A 19,930-nucleotide genomic window follows, 5' to 3' on the forward strand; every position below is an offset into this window, starting at 1 on the left:
CTGGACCTGCGGGGTCGACCCAAGGTAGAGATGCGTGGAATGCATTTGTACAAGCATGAGGACTAGCTCGTGCTGCGAAAAAGGACTCTCAGCGCCTGGTCCAGGAACAACTAGCAAAGAAAGGCTCCGAGCTCCTGTGGCGAAGAGAGCACAAGAAGTGGTGGAGCTTGAACAAACGAAGGTTGGGAAAAGGTCCCAAAAGCGAGACAGTGCAGCCCCTTCTGGATAGTGCGGGCGTCTTACAGGCGGGCGAAGAGGAAACTCTTGAAATCTGGCGAAGGCATTATACTGTAGCGCCGATAATGTGTCGTGCTCTCTACAATGTGGGTGCCCCTCAGTGCAATGTGCGTGACAATCTCACTCAAACCAAAGGAAACTCTCTCAAACAGAATGAAACACAGAAACAAGGGATAACAACAGAGACACAACAGTGGACCAGAACATGTGGACTCGACTAGCTCAAAGAACCATGTACAGACTCTGGCGTGGCAGCACACTCAGCTCCAGCCCAGGACTCACAGGTACAATGGGGTGTCGAGGCTCAGATGTGCAGGGATGGTGAAGATGTGCTCTGTGCATAGACTCACTGCCCTCTCGACGATGCTGGACCAAAGGTGAAGAAAAAATGATAAGATAACCGACCACTACTACTCATATGTACCACCGTAAAGAGCCACCAACATCTCATAAATGTCAACCATGTGGTGACTTGGCCACGAGGTCCACTAGGCCACCGTCGATCGTCGGTAGGTACCCTGCCACGTGTCACTCCCAGACCAGACGTCCGTCCAGAGGGTCCGTCCAGTGTGAACCAGTCCCAGTGTAGCCCACTGTCCAACTGTATGTCCTGTGAAGTGACACTGTAGCCCTGCTACAGGTTGCCCGCCACAAGACCGCTCACCGTCTCGGTGAGAGGAATACTGAAAAAATTGTGAAAGAAAACCACTAGGTGCTGCATCCGTACATTTCTTGAAGCAGGTGCTAGGCCCAACCATGACCTTACATGCCTCAAAAGTGGAGTAAAACACTGTCCTGCTTGCAATGCCTTAAGCCTTTGAATAGGCAAGAACCCAATATGGTTGCATAGTCCAAGAATCCCAATCGGCAAAACAGACTGAGGCTCCTCAGCAAAGAGATATGCTCGGTTTGGATCCAACGCATCTTTATCCTCCATAACTATAGTGAGAAGAAAATGACCTGGTCCGCACTTGCAGATGAAATTGTCGAAAAGAGGGATGATCAGAAGCTCGAGTAATAACGCGATGCGGTTAAGCTCCATCTTAATGGCAAAACAAAAATCATTAATGGCATTGTGATGGCAACCAAGTGAATGCTTGAAATCCCCAAGGAAACATTCAAAAAGGTTCATAAACTTGCTGCTATGATAGGATTACACAAAATTTCTCTGCCCTTTTGTGCAGCATGCCATGTATTTACCATGACGAGGATCACATTTTGCCATCATTGACGATGGCTCAAATGTGTTGGTTATCTCTGCAACGGAAAACTGCTCACGATAGGACTTAGCTGCCGAAATCACTGGGGCATATGATGAAAGCATGAAGTGAATTCTGGGGTAAGTAACCAGGTTGGTTCATCAATCACAATGGGCTCTAAATCAACAAACACAGCTCGAGGAACATGCTTTCCCGCTCCCATCTTGTCTCACTGAAGAAGGTGTTAAAGGCATCATCACTGCCACCAACAGTATTGTTACTGGGCATCTGTCCATCTAGATAGAGCTCCCAGTAATCATTTTGACCTGGATGCTAGTCTGACCAAGGCCTAGGGGGGCTAGTTAGGACCGAGGCAAGGGAGGGGGTGGGTAGGGGCGAGGGGGGGTAGGTAGGGGCGAGGGTGGGGAGGGAGGGCTAGATAGCGGCGAGGGGGAAGGGGGAGTGGGTAGGGGCGAGGGGAGGTGAGGGGGAGGGTAGGGGCGAGGGGGGAGGGTGAAGGGGTGGGTAGGGGCGAGGGCAAGGGAGGGGAGGGTAGGGGCGAGGACTTAAGGGGGTGGGTAGGGGCGAGAGGGGGGGGGGTGGGTAGGGGCAAGGGGTGAGGGGAGGGTAGGGGCGAGGGCTTAAGGGGGTGGGAACCAATTGGATTGGGTAGGGGCCAATGGGAGAGGGTAGGGACCGATTGGATTGGGTAGGGGCCAATTGGAGAGGGTAGGGACCAATTCGAGAGGGTAGGGACCGATTGGATTGGGTAGGGGCCGATTGGAGAGGGTAGGGGCGAGGGGATTGGGATTGGGTATGGACCGATTGGAGAGGGTAGGGGCGATAGGGACCAACTCGAGGGGTAGGGACCGATTGGATTGGGTAGGGGCCGATTGGAGAGGGTAGGGACCAATTCAAGAGGGTAGGGACCGATTGGATTGGGTAGGGGCCAATTGGAAAGGGTAGGGGCGAGGGGATTGGGATTGGGTATGGACCAATTGGAGAGGGTAGGGGCGAGGGGATTGGGATTGGGTATGGACCAATTGGAGAGAGTAGGGGCGAGGGGGATTGGGTAGGGGCCAATTGGAGGTGGATTGGGAAGGGACGAGAGAGGAAGGGTAGGGTGAATGAAGGTTGGGTAGGGGTGAGTGGGCAAGAGGGAGGGACTTAGGGCGAGGGTGAGGGTAGTGATGGGGACTAGGCAAGGGGGAGAGTAGGGCGAGGGAGAGGGGGAGAGGGGGAGGGAGGGTGAGGGACAGAGGGTAGATAGTGGCAAACAAAGAGCACCCAGCTATCAGGAGCAATACAGCTATCAAGATCTTGGAATTCATCTTGCAGGACGTGCTCTCAGAAGGGAGTTTGCTAGACACAGATGAGAGCTTTCTTCTGGTCAAAGAAGCAGACACCAAAAGGGTTGATGTTTTAGGGGGGGTGAACTCCTGTAGAGGAGGTTTCTTACTGCTGCTATGCTTCTTCATAGGCTCAGGTGGCACATTAGATTTAGTTACTGTGGAATCATTTGAAGAGGGTGTTATTTCAGGCGAAGAGTGAATAGAGACTCCATAACAAGGCATAGATTTTGTGGCCTCCAACCACTCGAGCAGATCTTCATCTGACCCTTCAGGTGTCATAGGCTGTTCTTGTTTAGGTTTGGTTTCCATTGACAAAGAAACTTGCTACACCACGGGATCCATACCACCTTCTAAGAGAATGGGTTGCATCGAGGAGCCATAATTATGTATCCACATTGCATCATTTCCCCAATCGTGGAGTGCTTTAGTGTGTCGCAGCCATGGCCTTCCAATGAGCAAAGGAAATCCGCCCTCAACCTGGGGAAGACGAACCACAACAAAATCCAAGTTAAAAGTAAAGTCTTGTACGTGCAGAGGCACATTATCCACTATCCCCACTGGGTAGACTGTCCGCTGGTCGGCCAATGTAACTGTGAAGAGAGCAGGGCGAGTAGGCTGTAGACCTAAGGACATCATAGTGAATTCGAGCATCAAATTGATTCCAGATCCACCATCAATGATGACGCCGGATAGCTGCTGCCCAAGAATAGATACAGTGAGACGAGGACTTTTATAATCGGTGAGGGGAGCAGATGGATAGGAAATCAAATAAGACTCTGAGGGCTGTACAGGGAGGTGCCCACCACTGGGCCCAGCCCCCGGGTACAGAGACTGAATGACTGACAGGGTGTCACTTCTAAGTGTGGCGTCGAGCCTTAGCATATCGTATAGTGACACCTACTGAAAAGTATTTTTCAAGATGGCTTCTGCTGTGGGCTTGGCGCCTTCGAACTGGGCTCCCTTTGGGGCCTTAATCTATTCCAAGTCAGCCACTGCTTCCAAGAAGGCTCCATCAATGTCAGATAACAGGGAAGTTGGTTTGATCTGAGCAATTTTGAAGGACTCGTCCTTTGGGTCAAATAGACCAGCTTGAGGAAGTAAGGACTGGCGAGGTGGACCTGTGGGAAGACTGAGACCAAGAGCTGCTCTTTGTGCCCGAGTAAGGACACCAGCAGGCTCCTCCTCTTGCAGTGGCTTAACCACATGAGTAGCAGGTGATGGTTGAGGCACGGTGTTCACAGTAATCAAGTTTATCTTCGGGAAGGTGAATTCTTGCTGGTTATGAGTCGAGCTTGAAGACGTGGATGCCCTTTGCGTGGGACAATCCTTACTGTAGTGATCTTTTGAATCAGGGAAATGACGACAAGGAGGGGACCCCTCAGGTAAAGGACACTTGCTCTGATAATGCCCATATTCTCCGCATCTGTAGCAGAGTATGGGCTGATTGGAAGGACGAAACGGGGGACGAGGTGGTTGCTGCATGGAGTTGGAGGCTGAAGTGTAGAAGCTCTGAGGGATTGAGGTGGCATTAGCATTATAAAAACTGAGTCGGTAAAGTACTTGACATACCTTGGACAGCAAGGGTATTGAGCAAAGGTGGCATGTAGTTGGGATGGCTGTAGTGGGAAACCATGTTGGATGCTGGTGCTAACCCCTGTTGGAGAGTAGGACCAAGACTTTGTTGTATTTTGTGCAATCCCTTTATATAGTAGCAATCCTTATCTTCATGACCCGATTTTTCGCAGAAGTGGCAATAAGAGCGAAGGGGACAGTCCTGTGCAGGGTGTCCTGGAGAGCGGCATGAACTACACCATACCATAGCCTTAGTCTCCTGCTGAGACCTGAGCTCTTCTAACTCTCATTTAAGTTGATCATAAGCCTCTTCATGTGGAGGCTTCTCTTGTCTGAGAGAGAAGGATCTCTCTTCATGAAGGGCCCGCTGTAACTTTAGGGCTTCCAGTTCCCTTCTTAAAGAAGTCAAGGGGTCTGATGGACTCTCCACGAGTACAGGGGCAATATCTAACCGAGGAGAGTCAATGAACTGCCTTCTTGCTCCCTCTATTCTAGTAGCAGTAGCAACAAAGTCCTCCAGACTAGCTTCAGGACGGAGACTTTCTCTGAGCTTTTGTTGAGAAGTCTTAGGCAGAGCCTTCTCTACCCACTTCTTCACCATGAATTCCCCTGGTTGCTGAGGCAGCTTGGCGACCACGGACTTTGTTCTTGTCATGAGCTCTGCAAATGTCTCCTTGGGCTAGAGCAACAGGTTGGCCCAATTATCTAGAATCTTCTCTTAATAATCCCCTGGTCGGAAAGCTTCACAGAACTGTTGTCTTAACATGGTCCAAGTAGTAAAGTGGTTCTCAGCAAACTGACTGTACCATTTATCTGCAAGACCATCCAAGGTGGACGGGAAGAGCACCAGGTATGCGTCTTCTCTGTTGAGGCCACGATCTCTGCAAAGAGAGACAAACCTCCGAGCATGGTCGTCTGCATCTTCTGCGGAGAGACCTTTAAAGGTAGGGAACTTGATGTTCACCTTTGCTAGAATACTTGTGAGCTCCTCCATGGCCTCTTGCTCCTGAGTCTGTTGCTCCCTAGCTTGCTGTAACAAAATGGGGGAGAGCCTTACCGGAGAAGGTGACCTGGAGGATGTAGAACCGGTCGAAGGAATGGAGGTAGCCATATGAGTAGGTATGGGTGATGGGGTTAATATGATTCTACTGAGAACCAAGGGTTGACGCCTTCTGTGGTAGTACTTCAAAGGACTCAGTAGTGCACTTTGACGCTCCAAAGACCTCCTTGTATGTGTCATGCAGTAACCGCCAACCCCACCAAGCTTTGGGCAAGAAGACCTTCACTTGGGCAAGACAACCTTCACTTGGTTGAACATTGGTCTAGACTCTACTAGACCAGGGCGAGTGACTAGACCACCTGGCCTGGACCAGGACGAGGAAGGACTAGACCAGGGACGAGAAGGACTAGTCCAGGACGAGCACTGGGTGGACCAGGGCGAGAGAGGACCAGACCAGCAAGGTGAGAGGCTAGACCAGCTAGATTAAGCTGTCAAGGGTTAAACTGAACCAAACCAACAGGCTGCACAGGCGAAGCGAAGAAAGCAGCTACTTAACAGAGTGAGACTTCAGTTGAGGTCCCACCGTGATCGCCAAAATGAGAGCACCTGTAGCGCGGATAATGTGTCGTGCTCTCTACAGTGTGGGTGCCCCTCAGTGCAATGTGCGTGACAATCTCACTCAAACCAAAGGAAACTCTCTCAAACAGAATGAAACACAGAAACAAGGGATAACAATAGAGAAACAACAATGGACCAGAACATGTGGACTCGACTAGCTCAAAGAACCATGTACAGACTCTGGCGTGGCAGCACACTCAGCTCCAGCCCAAGCTCCAGCCCAGGACTCACAAGTACAATGGGGTGTCGAGGCTCAGATGTGTAGGGATGGTGAAGATGTGCTCTGTGCATAGACTCATTGCCCTCTCGACGATGCTGGACCAAAGGTGAAGAAAAAATGATAAGATAACCGACCGCTACTACTCATATGTACCACCGTAAAGAGCCACCAACGGCTCATAAATGTCAGCCATGTGGTGACCTGGCCACGAGGTCCACTAGGCCACCGTCGGTCGTCGGTAGGTACCCTGCCACGTGTCACTCCCAGACCAGACGTCCGTTCAGAGGGTCCGTCCAGTGTGAACCAGTCCCAGTGTAGCCCACTGTCCAACTGTATGTCCTGTGAAGTGACACTGTAGCCTTGCTACATATACCAAAGTATTCTCGGACGAATCCGATACAAGTCTGGATCCCAGGGCCTGGCAGGGCAAGCCTGTCAGAATGTGGCCGAGAATGATGGAGGTGAATGACCCTTTCACGTGGTCGGAAGTCCGTAGGCTTGCCCAGGACTGAAGCGTCACAAGGCGGCGGGAGTGGATGGCATCCCGCCGGAAGTGTTCAAGCTCCTCGTTAAGGACAAAGGCACCCAGAACGATAGGGGTGTGCCTAGAACACTTATGGGAAGAGTTTACTTGAGAGTTATCCAATCTATTTTCGATAGAGGGAGGTCCCAGAAGAGCACGCTGCCGCGGTGCTCATCTCCATCCCGAAGAGGGGTGATCCCACGGTTACGGATAATTACCGAGGTATCTCTCTCATCAATGTAGCACTTAAGCTCGTGACTACTATTTTAGTAACACGGAAGGGCAACACCAGGAGTGGAGCCTGTGGCGTAGTTTGACTCAACACGGGGAAAATTACCGGGTCCAGACACATAGTAAGGATTGACAGATTGAGAGCTCTTTTTTGATTCTATGGTTGGTGGTGCATGTCCGTTCTTAGTTGGTGGAGTGATTTGTCTGGTTAATTCCGTTAACGAACGAGACATCAGCCTGCTAGCTAGTTACACGAAGGATCCTCTTCGTGGCCAACTTCTTAAAGGGACTATGGCTGTCTAGGCCATGGAAGTTTGAGGGAATAACAGGTATGTGATGTCCTTAGATGTTCTGGGCCGCATGCGCGCTACACTGATGAATTCAACGAGTTTACCACCTAGGCCGATAGGCCCGGTAATCTTTTGAAATTTCATCGTGATGAGGATAGATCATTGCAATTATTGATCTTCAACGAGGAATTTCTAGTAAGCGCGAGTCATCAGTTCGCTATGGCTATGTCTCTTCCCTTTGTACACACCACCCGTCGCTCCTACCGATTGAATGGTCCGGTGAAGTTTTCGAATCGCGACGACACCGCCGAAGATGTGAGAAGTTCATTAAGCCTTATCATTTAGAGGAAGGAGAAGCCGTAACAAGGTTTTTGTAGGTGAACCTGCGGAAGGATCATTGACACACATCCCATCACAACGACGCGAATCGTGACGTACGCAACGGGCCACACCTCGTCTCCGCCTCGCCCCTGTGCCGGAGCCGGGACACAGTGGGTGAGGCACCGGGACCGGGGCCGTCCTGCTCTGGGTCGCCTTATAGCCATGTGGCCTATGTAGCCTTGTAGAGCTCGTCGAGAAGCTCCTAACCATGTGTTTTGGTATCATTTGGGCCCCTTTTGCCGCATTTTCCTCTTTGTGGCCTCTTGCAGGGCTTGAGATGCCAGAGTTTTCTCCGTTGCTTTCTTACCTCCTTTGGGCATCCAAGATTAGTCTCGTAGGCTAGGGTAAATCCCCTATGAAGTCTTATTGGTATTGGGTTAGCCGTTAGGTGGCTACCTCTTCTCACAGGCCTCTACCCTACAAACCCCATTGGAGTTCTATGCTAGTCGTGGCGATAAAACATCAAATATACACGCAGAGACCGTCGGCCGTGCGGTGGGCCGGGCAAGGACGCTTTCCCTTCGCCCCATTGCGCGGGCAGCCCCCCTCATCCGTGCCGCGAGGCACGGCGCTGCTCGATAAACCTTTCTGTCCCTCCTCCCCGCACCGTGGGGGGGAAGGGGGGGCTGAGTGGCGACGCACAGCTGAACGAAATCTTGGACTGAGGTGGCTCCCTCCGGGGGCCGCGAATCACGTAAAGCAAACGACTCTCAGCAACGGATATCTTGGCTCTTGCAACGATGAAGAACACATCGAAATGCGATACGTAGTGCGCATCAAAGTACAAGAGTGATGAGAGTCTCTTGACTCAATCACTTGCTTGAGGGGTTGGAGATTTTGCCTGTCACACTGCTATTTGACTTGCTTTATCAAGAGGGTTGCTGTCACACTTGTACTTGGCTTTGGTGGCAGCTTGGGACTCTTTGGCCATCGTTGCCACCTGCTGTTATTGCCAGACTACACTTAGTGCTTGCCAATTGGTGGATCCAAGACACTAAGGAGCGGAGGTAGGGGATAGAGGCTATCGGTACTCACATATAATATGCATTCAAATATATATAATATGGAGACAAATAATCAATTTATATATAATATGCATTTATGTATTCAAAATTAATATGCATTGAAATATACATCTTTTCTTGTTTGTGTAGTGTACAAATCAACTTTATCATTTGTAGCAGGCTTGACAGAGGAATTGAGAGCGATGAGCTTTGAGAGGGTGGTGAGGACATCTAAGCGTGGGAGCTCTTTGCATTGGCCACCGTCAGGTTATCTGACGAGAAGCAAGCGCTTAGCTGAAACCAACCTGTGTTGAACCTTTATTTGTGAGCCTTGCCCCATTTATTATTCTTAAACTTAGGGGTTTTCCTTTATCATATATAAGAACAAGAGCCCTTATCAAGTTTTGCATGGGAATGGACGGTAGTAGCAGTAGTTATGATGAAAATGTGTGTGTAGGTGAATTAATGTCAGAGGGAGAGGAATTTTTAAAGAATTTTGGGTAAACAACATTCAATTGTCCTTGGCATCATTGATATGAAAATGATGCAGTGGTTTTGTATTACTCGATCTAAAGTAGAAAGTCACCTTAATGATGCTAAGGGCCTTGCTACCGCAGATATTATTCAGAGCATATGTGGATTTTTGCATGCCAAACCTTCCATGTTGGGCGTAAAGATGAGTCTGGCAATGCACGTGCGGCCATCGTCTTGGAGGGTAGTCAAGCACCTAGGCTCTAGCTTGACATTAGGTAGCTCCAAGCTCTAGCCAGTGTTGATAGAGTACCTTAAATTCACAAAAAATTATACTCAATGATAGCTCTAGAACCTTGAGATGAACGGTTCTCACTTGAAACTTTGGGTGAGTATGACGTGAAAGGATTCAGATTATCATTGGCCAATTTGGTGGTGATTTTTTAATGTGCACAGCAAAGAGAGATATGTTGGAGTCTCACTGATGTTAGGGGGACTCATGGCAATGACCTGGGCAACACTCGTCTTGCTATCTCAAACTCGATCTCATAATGTTTGTGGTCGAGGAACTAAACATCAAGGATCTTGTCCACATGGAACGGATAGTGCTACGATGAGGATCCAACCAGCACAAATGGGCTCCCTCTATCTTATATAGACGCATAGTTGAGGACAACTATGATTTTAAGACGGGGGAAATTGGACAGTGGTGCTACTGGTGTACTTTTTTGTTAGACGGGAATTCAACAAATGCCTCCGATCGTAGCCTGCTAATCGCCGTAAGCAAAATTCCTTTTGCTGCAGGTAGGTGCTTCGCTTCAGTTTTTACCTTGTTCTGGCATACATAGTGTTGCTTGGCATACATAGCGACATTTTTTGGCAACAGCCTCTGACTATCAATATTAGAGTGAATTTTTAAGCGCATATCAGCATAGAGCCACATGCCTTCAAGATGCATGTGTAGGTGATTGCATTTGGTAGCGACATTTTGTGGCAACAGCCTCTGACTATCAATGTTGGAGTGAATTTTTAAGCGCATATCAACATAGAGCCACATGCCTTCAAGATGCATGTGTAGGTGATTGCATTTGGAGAGACGCCCTCTCTCTGCATCTGTTAAAAGTAGCCCAAAGCTTCCTCGCCTGCCCCTGTATCAAAATCAATGCACTCCAAGAGAGGACATTTTGGACACGAAGCTCATCAAGGACTTGTTGCGCTTGGACAAGTACACCACACTTGTCATACATCCTGACTAATGTGTTGTGTTATTTTCAATTAACCGACTATCGCGAATATCAGCATGTATCCTCCTGCCTTGGCACAAATCTCTCTCTCAAACATCCCAGAGCTTCTTGGCCTCCTCAGCATGAGTATTGGCTCCTCTCAACACAATTGTGCAAGCCTGGTCAAGCTCAACTCTAGAGAAATGTTCATCAAATCTGATGTCCTCAATAAGGTTGCAGTGGCCAAGTTTTGCACTCTCTGGACTGTCAAAAGTGGGAGCGATTTCACCCCTTGTAACCAAGGCTGGGTGCTCTATGCCATCAAAGTTGGCATTCTCACTGGCCAAAACATTTGCAAAGAGCTCTTCTGAAAAGTTAAAATTCTATCTATTTCCCTTATCTTGGTCATGGAAACTACCCTTACATGGGCCCTGTGAATGTTCTTTGCTTCTTGCGAGAGTTTTCCCGCTAATACAACCACAGAAGTTGTTCCATCCCCCACTTTATGCTGAACTTTTGAAATGTCGATTAGCACCCTCGTAGTAGAAATTTCGTGGCCTTTATAGGCTTTGCAATCGTAATGTCACCAATAACAGTTGCCATCCTTGCACTCTCTCCTTTCTCTTCCGTAGCCTCATCTTCATCCAACGGCCAAGCTGGTGCTGCTGCAATAAGCAAGAGAAAAGTAGAGCGGGAGTTACCCCCCATTCTGGCTTCCCTCTCTCTCTCTCATGTTACCTGTCCTGAAGTAGAAGTAGAGTGGGAGTAAACCCCCTCCTGGCTCCCCCCCTCTCTCTCTCATGTCACCTGTCCTGCTCGAACACATATTCGCGCAGTCTATTAATAGAAGCAGCTCCCTGTTAACTTAGTTTTCCTTTTGCTTAGTTTTTCTTGTCGACGACAAGGTTCTATGTCAAAGATGGGGAGGTCGATGATGAGGACTACGGCTGAATACCGAACTGCTAACGAGATCGATGGTTAGGGATCTGCAACCACGACGAAGCTAGGGCTGAAATCTGCTACTGTGGTGGCTATACGGCTGATCTGCAACCGCCAATGAATGCATTGCTGAATCCGGGCTGCAACGTGACACTTGCAAACACAGAATCCGGCTGATCCGACCTTGCACAATGGGCTGAAAACTGAAAACGCTAGCTGACCTGCTGCAAACTAAAACGCTGGGCTGAACTGCTACAATCTACAAACCGTTCGCACTTATGGCTGATCCAAAAACGCTAGGGAAAATCTGCTAGTCTGATGCAAAAACTCCAAGCTGAAGTGCTATCTTGATGAAAAACGCCAGGCTTGTCTGTCTACTGAGAAAACGCTAGGGCTGATCTGCAACCCTTAGGTCTTCTGCTGCTGCTAGATGAGAAAACGCTAGGTCAATCTGCTACTTGAGAAAACGCTAGGGCTGATCTGCAACCCCAGGGTGATCTGCCAATGGTGGCGCCCTATGGCTCCCTTTATACCTCCTGCAGTAGTGGGTCGAGCAGATGAAGGATAATTTCCACGATGTCATCACAACATAGAACCATCTAAGGATGACTGAAGAAGACACTTTGGATGACTATTGCCAGAGGTTTTGGGATACATATTTGCCTGTGTCCTCATTTAAGAGGATCACTTTGAAGAACCAGATTGAGCGGTTTTGCTGTGGATTACCAAAAGAGATACGGACCTTCTGTCTAGAAAAGAAGTCTGACTCCATTCAAAGGTTAATGGGGTATGCGAAACAAGGTTTTGGTATGTATGCCGGCTCATTGACTTATCCCACGGATAGGACAATGTCCACCTCAACAGGGCAAGAGTCTTCAAGTGAAGAGAAAGAACCAAAGGAGCGAGATGAAAGTTCATTAGAGGATTCCGGAGAGGTAAGGGAATCAGATGATAGTGCATCCAAAGGTTCCGAAGAAGAAGAAGAAAGGGAATCAGCTGATGGTTCATCAGAGCATTCCGACGATTCAGATGTTTGGGCAGTCCCTTGGGCTTGCACGACGTCTTCTAATTGTCCTTCACGGCGCGATATTGTGTGCTCCTAAAAGTTTGAAGCGGCTATCATTGCTCTGTTCGGGCATTTTGAGAAGCTACCATGGCAAGGATGCACCCAAGATGATGCCAATCTGGAATCAGAGAAGCTAGTTCCAAAACCTCGTCAGAGGCCTACTGCTAGAAAGAGAATGAATTATCAAGTGAAATCTTTAAGGGAGGTAAGGAAAGCACAAAAATCTACTTGTCTTCTTATCCCAAGGTTGCCCTTCATGAGAATAGTCAAGGAGAGAGAGATCTGGAAAAGGCTCTCCATGCTGATAACAATTTGCTCATATAAGTGACCAAGGGTGGTCTGCATGACATTCTCAATGGATAGACCCGAGGTACACACAACTGCGACTGCTATTGACACTGCCAACTGCTTCGCACATGAGACCATCGACACGGTCTCCTCATGGGCTGCCCTAGCCTCCTATGGAACCGAGGCTCGGGTGGATTTCCTCTTGGTTGGAAGGCTGGTTTGAAGGGAGAACAAGTCGGATCGGGGCTGCCCTATGGTGTGGCTACCCCAAGACGAACATGGATTTGCTTCTCTCGTATGCTTGCACCATGATGAAGGTGCTATGCATCTCCATGATCATAGCGCCTCCATGCATCTGCCAGGGGAAGGAGAAACGCAAGGCTAATGTGTTGGCTGCCCATACGGGATCGTGGTCTACTGACCTCGAAGACTTCCCATGGGGTTGCTACGAGTTTTCACGTGAGCAAACTCTTGTGTTTCGCAATTTGTCACAAAGGAATTGTACATACCTATGGTGGATTAGCAATTAGCTCCTATTCATAAGGCTCTTGCCTTTGCAAACGTGCATAAAACCCACAAGATTGTGCATAGTCATCTAAGAAGCCGAGCTAGTGGGGCATTACCATATGTTTAAGGGGGAGAGACATTACCATATGTGTAAGGGGGGGAGAGATGCACAAGAGCGGAATCATAGCGCTACATGAGACAGGGGATGTCATGAGGCTGTGATGTACTAGATGTACTAACTTTATTTGTTAGTTTCTTTCCCTTTAATTTTTGGGACCCTCATTTTGAAATCACAAATGCCCGGACATTGCATGGCCAATGTGAAACGGCCGACGGCCGAGAGTTTCACCTGCAGTTGTTGAGGCCAGGCAACCACGAGTTGATTGGGTAGACCGGCACTAAAATTCGAGTAATACAGAAGCGGCTAGGCTCAATTGAAGTCATTTAGGCCCCTAGGCAGGATTTTATTAGTTGGTGGGTAATAGGAATTTAAACCAAATGGGCAAAGTGGACACTTGGCATGTGGAGAAGCTTCTGCAGGACACCTCAGCCAAGAATATGAATACGATGTCATCACAGCATGGAACCATCTAAGGATGACTGAAGAAGACACTTTGGATGACTATTGCCAGAGGTTTTGGGACACATATTTGCCTGTGTCCTCATTTAAGAGGATCACATCTCCATGATCATAGCGCCTCCATGCATCTGCCAGGGGAAGGAGAAACGTAAGGCTAATGTGTTGGCTGCCCATACGGGATCGTGGTCTACTGACCTCGAACACCTTCCATGGGGTCGCTACGAGTTTTCACGTGAACGAACTCCTATGTTTCGTAATCTGTCACAAAGGAATTGTGCGTACCTGTGGTGGATTAGCAGTTAGCTAATCCGGCTCCTATTCATAAGGCTCTTGCCTTTGCAAACGTGCATAAAACCCACAAGATTGTGCATAGTCATCTAAGAAGCCGAGCTAGTGTGGCATTACCATATGTGTAAGGGGGAGAGACATTACCATATGTGTAAGGGGGGGGAGAGATGCACAAGAGCGGAGTCATAGCGCTACATGGGACAGGGGATGTCATGAGGCTGTGATGTACTAACTTTATTTGTTAGTTTCTTTCCCTTGATTTTTATTTAATTTTTGGGACCCTCATTTTGAAATCACAAATGCCCGGACATTGCATTGCCAATGTGAAACGGCCGAGAGTTTCACCTGCAGTTGTCGAGGCCAGGCAACCACAAGTTGATTGGGTAGACTGGCACTAAAATTCGAGTAATACAGAAGCGGCTAGGCTCAATTGAAGTCATTTAGGCCCCTAGGCAGGATTTTATTAGTTGGTGGGTATTGGGAATTAAAATCAAATGGGCAAAGTGGACACTTGGCAGGTGAGAGAAGCTTCTGCAGGAGACCTCAGCCAAGAGGGGGCGCCCAAAGTGAGGGTTGATTTTGGACCTCATTGTGAAGCTACAGTGTGTGTGAGTAGTGGGTGCAGGTTCACAGCTTTAATGAAAAGCTTGCCTTCTCCCCTGTCTTATGTAGCACGATGATTCCGCTGTGGTGCGCCTCTCTCCCATTTGAATACAGAATCGTGATGCCCAGCTCAAGGGCTATTCATCTATATGTACAGTTGTGTGGTTTATGCGCGATTGCCGACGCAAGAGCCTCTTGCACAGGTACTGGATTAGCTAATTGGTAATCCCGTACAGGTGAATTTGGAGAGATTTCATGCGAGAAATCTCGTTCGATTCAAAGGGCAAGTAGCCCTACATGTGCGGTACCTCAAGGGCTTGGGATGCGTCCCATGTGACTATGCCATAAGGAAGACTTTCCCCAATGTAGAGTACTCCATAATCTGCTCCGATAGGCATGCATAGGGTGAGGCATCTGTCGATGGTGACTCTTGCTCAATAGAGGCGAATCGAGAGCTTGTGGGGGAAAAGAAGCATAGAGCTATGTAAATGGTGGGAGAGCTCGAGACGAATCCAAATGTAGCGGGCATGTGAGTCACGGGCAACAATCTCTAGTCTACTATGGAGCACCTATCAGAAAAGTAGAGCCACTCCCCTGATCCTCAAAAAGTGTGCTAGTACGCACACCCTCAATGTAGAGACTACCACTGAAACCCATGTATCCGAGATAGACTCCTCTCTAGGCTCTCATGTGTCTTTGTGAGTAGAATAATGTCTCGACCCCTCATCACCTCCTCTAGCCTCTCTGGGTGTGTCCATAGATACCCATCGAAATTGATTTTCACCGATCGAAGTTGACTCATTTTTGTGTTAAAGTCATTTAGGTGTTCTGCAACTGAACCATTCTCTGCCATCTTTAGATTGAACAAGCGCTTCATAAGAAATACCTTATTGGATGCCGATGGTTTCTCGTAGAAGTCGTCAAGTGACTTCATCAAGTCCTCCGTGGTCTTCATGTCCGAAACATTGAAGGCCACCGGTTGACACCAAGCTTAACCGGATTTTTCCCAGTGCCTTTCGATCAAGGACAATCCATGCTTCATTTTCTATTGTTGCGGGCTTCTTTGCAAGACCGCCTAGTGGCAAATAGAGGTAGAGATAGTCTTCAATCTGCATCTTCCAATGTTGGTAGTTTTTGTCGTTGAACTTCTCAATCTTGAGCTTCCCTTCCTCCGCCATAACTCCCACTCAATTCAAGGAATCCTTTCCTTGAGATAATTTAGCTACGAGCAAACCTTGCTCTGATACCAGTTGTTAGGAAATAAGACGTAGCTAAATAGATATTTGAGTAGATTACTGAATGGAGAGAGCTAGATTTCACAAACAAGAGATTATAGAGTAGAGAGAGAGAGAGAGAGAGAGAGTACACACGATATACGTGGTTCACCCAATGTGGGCTACGTCCACACGGGAAAATAGCCACTCAATGGCTTTAGTACTTCAAAACAAGAAGTAGTTTACAAAGGGATTATACCCTTAATGGAGCTCTCGCCTTGCTTCACTCTCACCACCTCACACTCACCTTGTTGCATCAACTTCACACTATGAAATGTGTGTAGAAATGCCCTCCTTTTATAGGCCAAAAGGGCTGCCCTCTCTCATGAGAGGCAGCCATGTGTAGCCGCCCTTGTGTAGATAAGTCCAAATCGGACCCTCCAATCCGCCCATGTGTAGCCGCCCTTGTGTAGATAAGTCCAAATCGGACCCTCCAATCCGCCCATGTGTGGCTGTCCTTGAGAAGACAAGTCCGCTTTTGAATTCGGCCACCTGCCATTGACTTCCGACCACCGGCCACCGGCCATTGACTACTGGCCACCGGCCAACCGACGGTTGTTTTCCGACCACTTTCCGGCCACCGTCCGGCCATAATATTGCGGCGAAAATGAATATTCCGGCGAGGGAATTCGGGTTAAGATAGATTCGATATGTTCTGCATTTTTCAAATACCTTTTGCAAATGGTCAATATGTTCCTCTCGTAGAAGAGAGTGTACACAAAGATCATCCATGTATATTTCTAAGAATATTCTCAGGTATTCTTTGAACGATGCGTCATTAACCTTTGAAAGGTAGCTGGGGCATTAGTTAAGTCAAAAGGCATAACTCGATACGCATGTATTCCCCATTCTGTGGCAAACGATGTTTTGTGTTGATCCTCTATTACAATTGCCAATTGGTTATACCCTGAAAACCCATCTAAAAAGGAATAAGCCCGTTTTTCGGCCACCCTCTCAAGTACATGTTCTGTGATCGGCAAGGGATAATTATTCCTTATGGTGGCTGCGTTTACCTTTTTGATGTTCACACACTCGCAGCTTTTTGTTCTTTTTGAGGACAACCACAATGGGTGACACCCAATCTGTATGTTTGGTTTCATAGATGAATTCAACATCCATCAGCTTGTCAATCTCCTCTTTGATTCGTTTAGCAAATGTGTCATTATATGTATAAGGATGCTATTTGCTAGGTTTGGCATCTGATTTCAAAAGAATTGTATGTTGGCATATCGATGGATCAACTCCTTTGAGGTCTTTGTAGGACCATGCAAACACATCTTTATACTTCTTGAGAAGTTGTGTTAGCCGTTCTTCTTCTTCAGGCTCTAAATCAGTTGCGATATGGACTGGCTGAGGCTTCTCCCCTGGTTCAGCGAGGTCTATCCGTTTTGCCTTTTCCGGCCCATTGTAAGATTCTTGGTTTGTTCTTTCTTTGACTGGTGGTGTCATTATGATTTTTCAGTACTGGATGGTGAATTTTCGATAGTGTGATGGTACATTCATGTTTCCTTTTTCTGACTCCTCCTTACCATCACTATCTCCCTCAGTAGTCCATACCTCTTGTAAAGACCGTTTTAGTTCTTGGTATTTCTTTTTACGCTCCAATTTGGTCCACTCTGGATCTTTTGTTGTGTCTTGTTTTGATTTTTGAGTTTTTTGTGATTTTGTTTCTGTTTTAGCTTTCTGTACTTGTTTTATTTCCTCTTGATTCTTTCCTTTGCACTCTCGAGAACCTCCTTGATATCTGGTCTTTTACACAATCCTCTGAGTTTTATCTTTTATCCTGGGCATCAGGTTCTCTCTCGCTTTGTTTCGTGCTCGTTTTCTCGTATAGCGTTCCTGGCGTCTAGGGTACTGATTGGCAAAATCATAAAACCTGATATTCTCTGTTTTCTCCCCACGCTCGCTTGAGCTGTCTGAACACTCATTATCTGCATCGTTATTTACCTCCAGATGCTCAGAGGAGTTATAAAACTCTTCTTGTTCTGGTGGTTCGACCATCTCATCTCCTCCTGGTATAAGGCTTACCATGTAATAGGGTAGCACATCATAGCCATCCTTATCGCAAAATTTTGTTGTTGGACTATCTGTAATGGTACAGACATCCAATGTTGCTAGTATGTGTTTCCATTCCAGAGGTTCCAAGGCATGTTCAGGAAAAGGTTCCGAAATATAATCCTTGTCCTCAATAGTTCTTTTTAAGACGCATTCCTCTCTTTTTAAGCTCCCACAATGTGAAGCTCCGTACATCCATAGCTCTTTTTGTTGCCCTAACCATGCTGGGAGTTCCGATCATGCCAATGTAGTTGAATGAAACTCTTCCACTGGTGTTTGGTTCACATCCTTGTAACTATGGTCTTTCAAGGTATTTTGGTTGTAGTATCGCCATGTCTGAGGTATATGTGGCTATACCCCCAATCCTGGACTATCTTTAATTGTCGCATGAATGGTCTTCCCAAGATGATCTCGTAATTGTTCTTTTTGTCGAAATCGACTATTGCAAATATATGCTCATACTCGATTCCGCATGAGGTGACAATCACTTTTTCTAAGAGTCCTAGAGGCTTCTCCATGAACCCATCTGCCAATTGCAATTTCATTCTGGTAGCTCTAAAAGTTGGTTTTCCCCATTTTTTCCAGATTTCCTTGGTGGCGATAGCGACTCCTGCTCCTCTGTCAAGAATAGCTTTGGAAACTACTCCTTGGAATTCTACTGGTAGCGTGGTGTTTTCATCTTCTCTCTCGCAATATTCTCCAACCTTGTTTAAAGGTACTGGCCTAGTGTTTAGTTGAGGCCTGTTCAATTCTCTGATCCCTTCCTGAAGCTTCGAGGTGGGTTCTTTCACTCCAAATTTTTCTAGACATTTGCCTACTATGGTCCACATGTTTGGTCGTAACCTTAGGAGTTCGGCGGGTGGACAATAACTCAATCAACCCTTGTGAATCCATCACTCTGTTAGAAGAAAGTCTTTGATATGGGATTGCTCTCACCTCAGACTTGGCTTCATACTCTCCTAGGTAAGAGGGTAGAGTTTTCAGCGAGTCTCGTTGGCTGTGCCCCGAACTAATTGATCCCTGGTCTCCCCCTTGTGAGTGCATATCAAAGTTCATTTGCGACCTTGCCTCAAATTCTTCAATAGGAGGTAAGATCTCATTTTTCTCTTTTCTCGTGCTGTTCATGTGGTAACTCACCCTATTAGCTTCGTTTGCCTCACGGATTTGCTTTCACAGATCATCTAGACCGTTAAATCCTTACCCATTTCTACCAATGTTTTAGGCTAGAAACCGTCACTTGCTTCATCTATTGTATTTGGCATTATGATAGGCTCTCCTCTAGACTCAGAGGCATTCGTGAGTCTCTTCTTTGTTTCTACTTGTTCCTCTAAAGCTGGTTTGATAGGGGTTGGAGCTGGTACTTCATGTCAATTTGCAGGTTTACCAAGCGGGTTTTCTATCAAAGATTGAGCTGTTTCAATAATCTTTCTACATATTTTCAACCTCTATTTTTCTATTTCAGCATATGGATAAGTCATCCATCTTTGCTCTTGGGTTTGGTTCTTTTTGAGTCTGGCTTCGTAAGCTTTTAAAATTGCATCTAACTACTCATTTACCTTGTCTGCTAGTACTGATCCTCCTGATCCTGCACTTTTGGGTTCTGCTATTTCCTTGGGTGCTATGGTTGCCGCAGTTTGTGAGCTTAGGCTATCTAGATCCTCTAACCGCTCTAATCTATCCTTTGTGTGTTTTAACTTCTTGGATAGAGCCGTTTGCTCTCCTTTTCTCCTGGCTTTCATACGCGCCTTTCTAGCTTTCCAAGTGCTTCTCTGATTTTTCGTTTCTGAACTTGGGGCATCGGTTTTTGGCTCTTCAACTATGGGTTCGTTCGTCATTCTTTGAGCTTGGGCTCACGTCACCGCCTGAATAGGTATGAGTGTCGTTTTCTGACCCTCCACTCGAAGGCACTGCTTCCAGCATGTTCAAGGCAGTTTTTGCTCCTTTGCTCGGGTTCTTAGGGCAATCCGGAATCAAATGAGTAACTCCACACTCGGTGCAATATGCGTTGA

At 47.4% G+C, this 19,930-nt stretch overlaps 2 pseudogenes; both read left to right on the plus strand.

Moving 5' to 3' along the window:
- Positions 1-6,977: 6,977 nt before the first annotated feature.
- Positions 6,978-7,634, plus strand: LOC147448414 (18S ribosomal RNA; annotated as a pseudogene; the record flags this gene model as incomplete).
- Positions 7,635-8,328: 694 nt separating this feature from the next.
- On the plus strand, positions 8,329-8,453 carry LOC147448415 (5.8S ribosomal RNA; annotated as a pseudogene; the record flags this gene model as incomplete).
- Positions 8,454-19,930: the final 11,477 nt, after the last annotated feature.

Source organism: Adiantum capillus-veneris, chromosome 10 (genome assembly GCF_014529385.1).
Source record: "Adiantum capillus-veneris isolate H3 chromosome 10, ASM1452938v2, whole genome shotgun sequence".
Lineage (NCBI taxonomy): Eukaryota > Viridiplantae > Streptophyta > Polypodiopsida > Polypodiales > Pteridaceae > Adiantum > Adiantum capillus-veneris.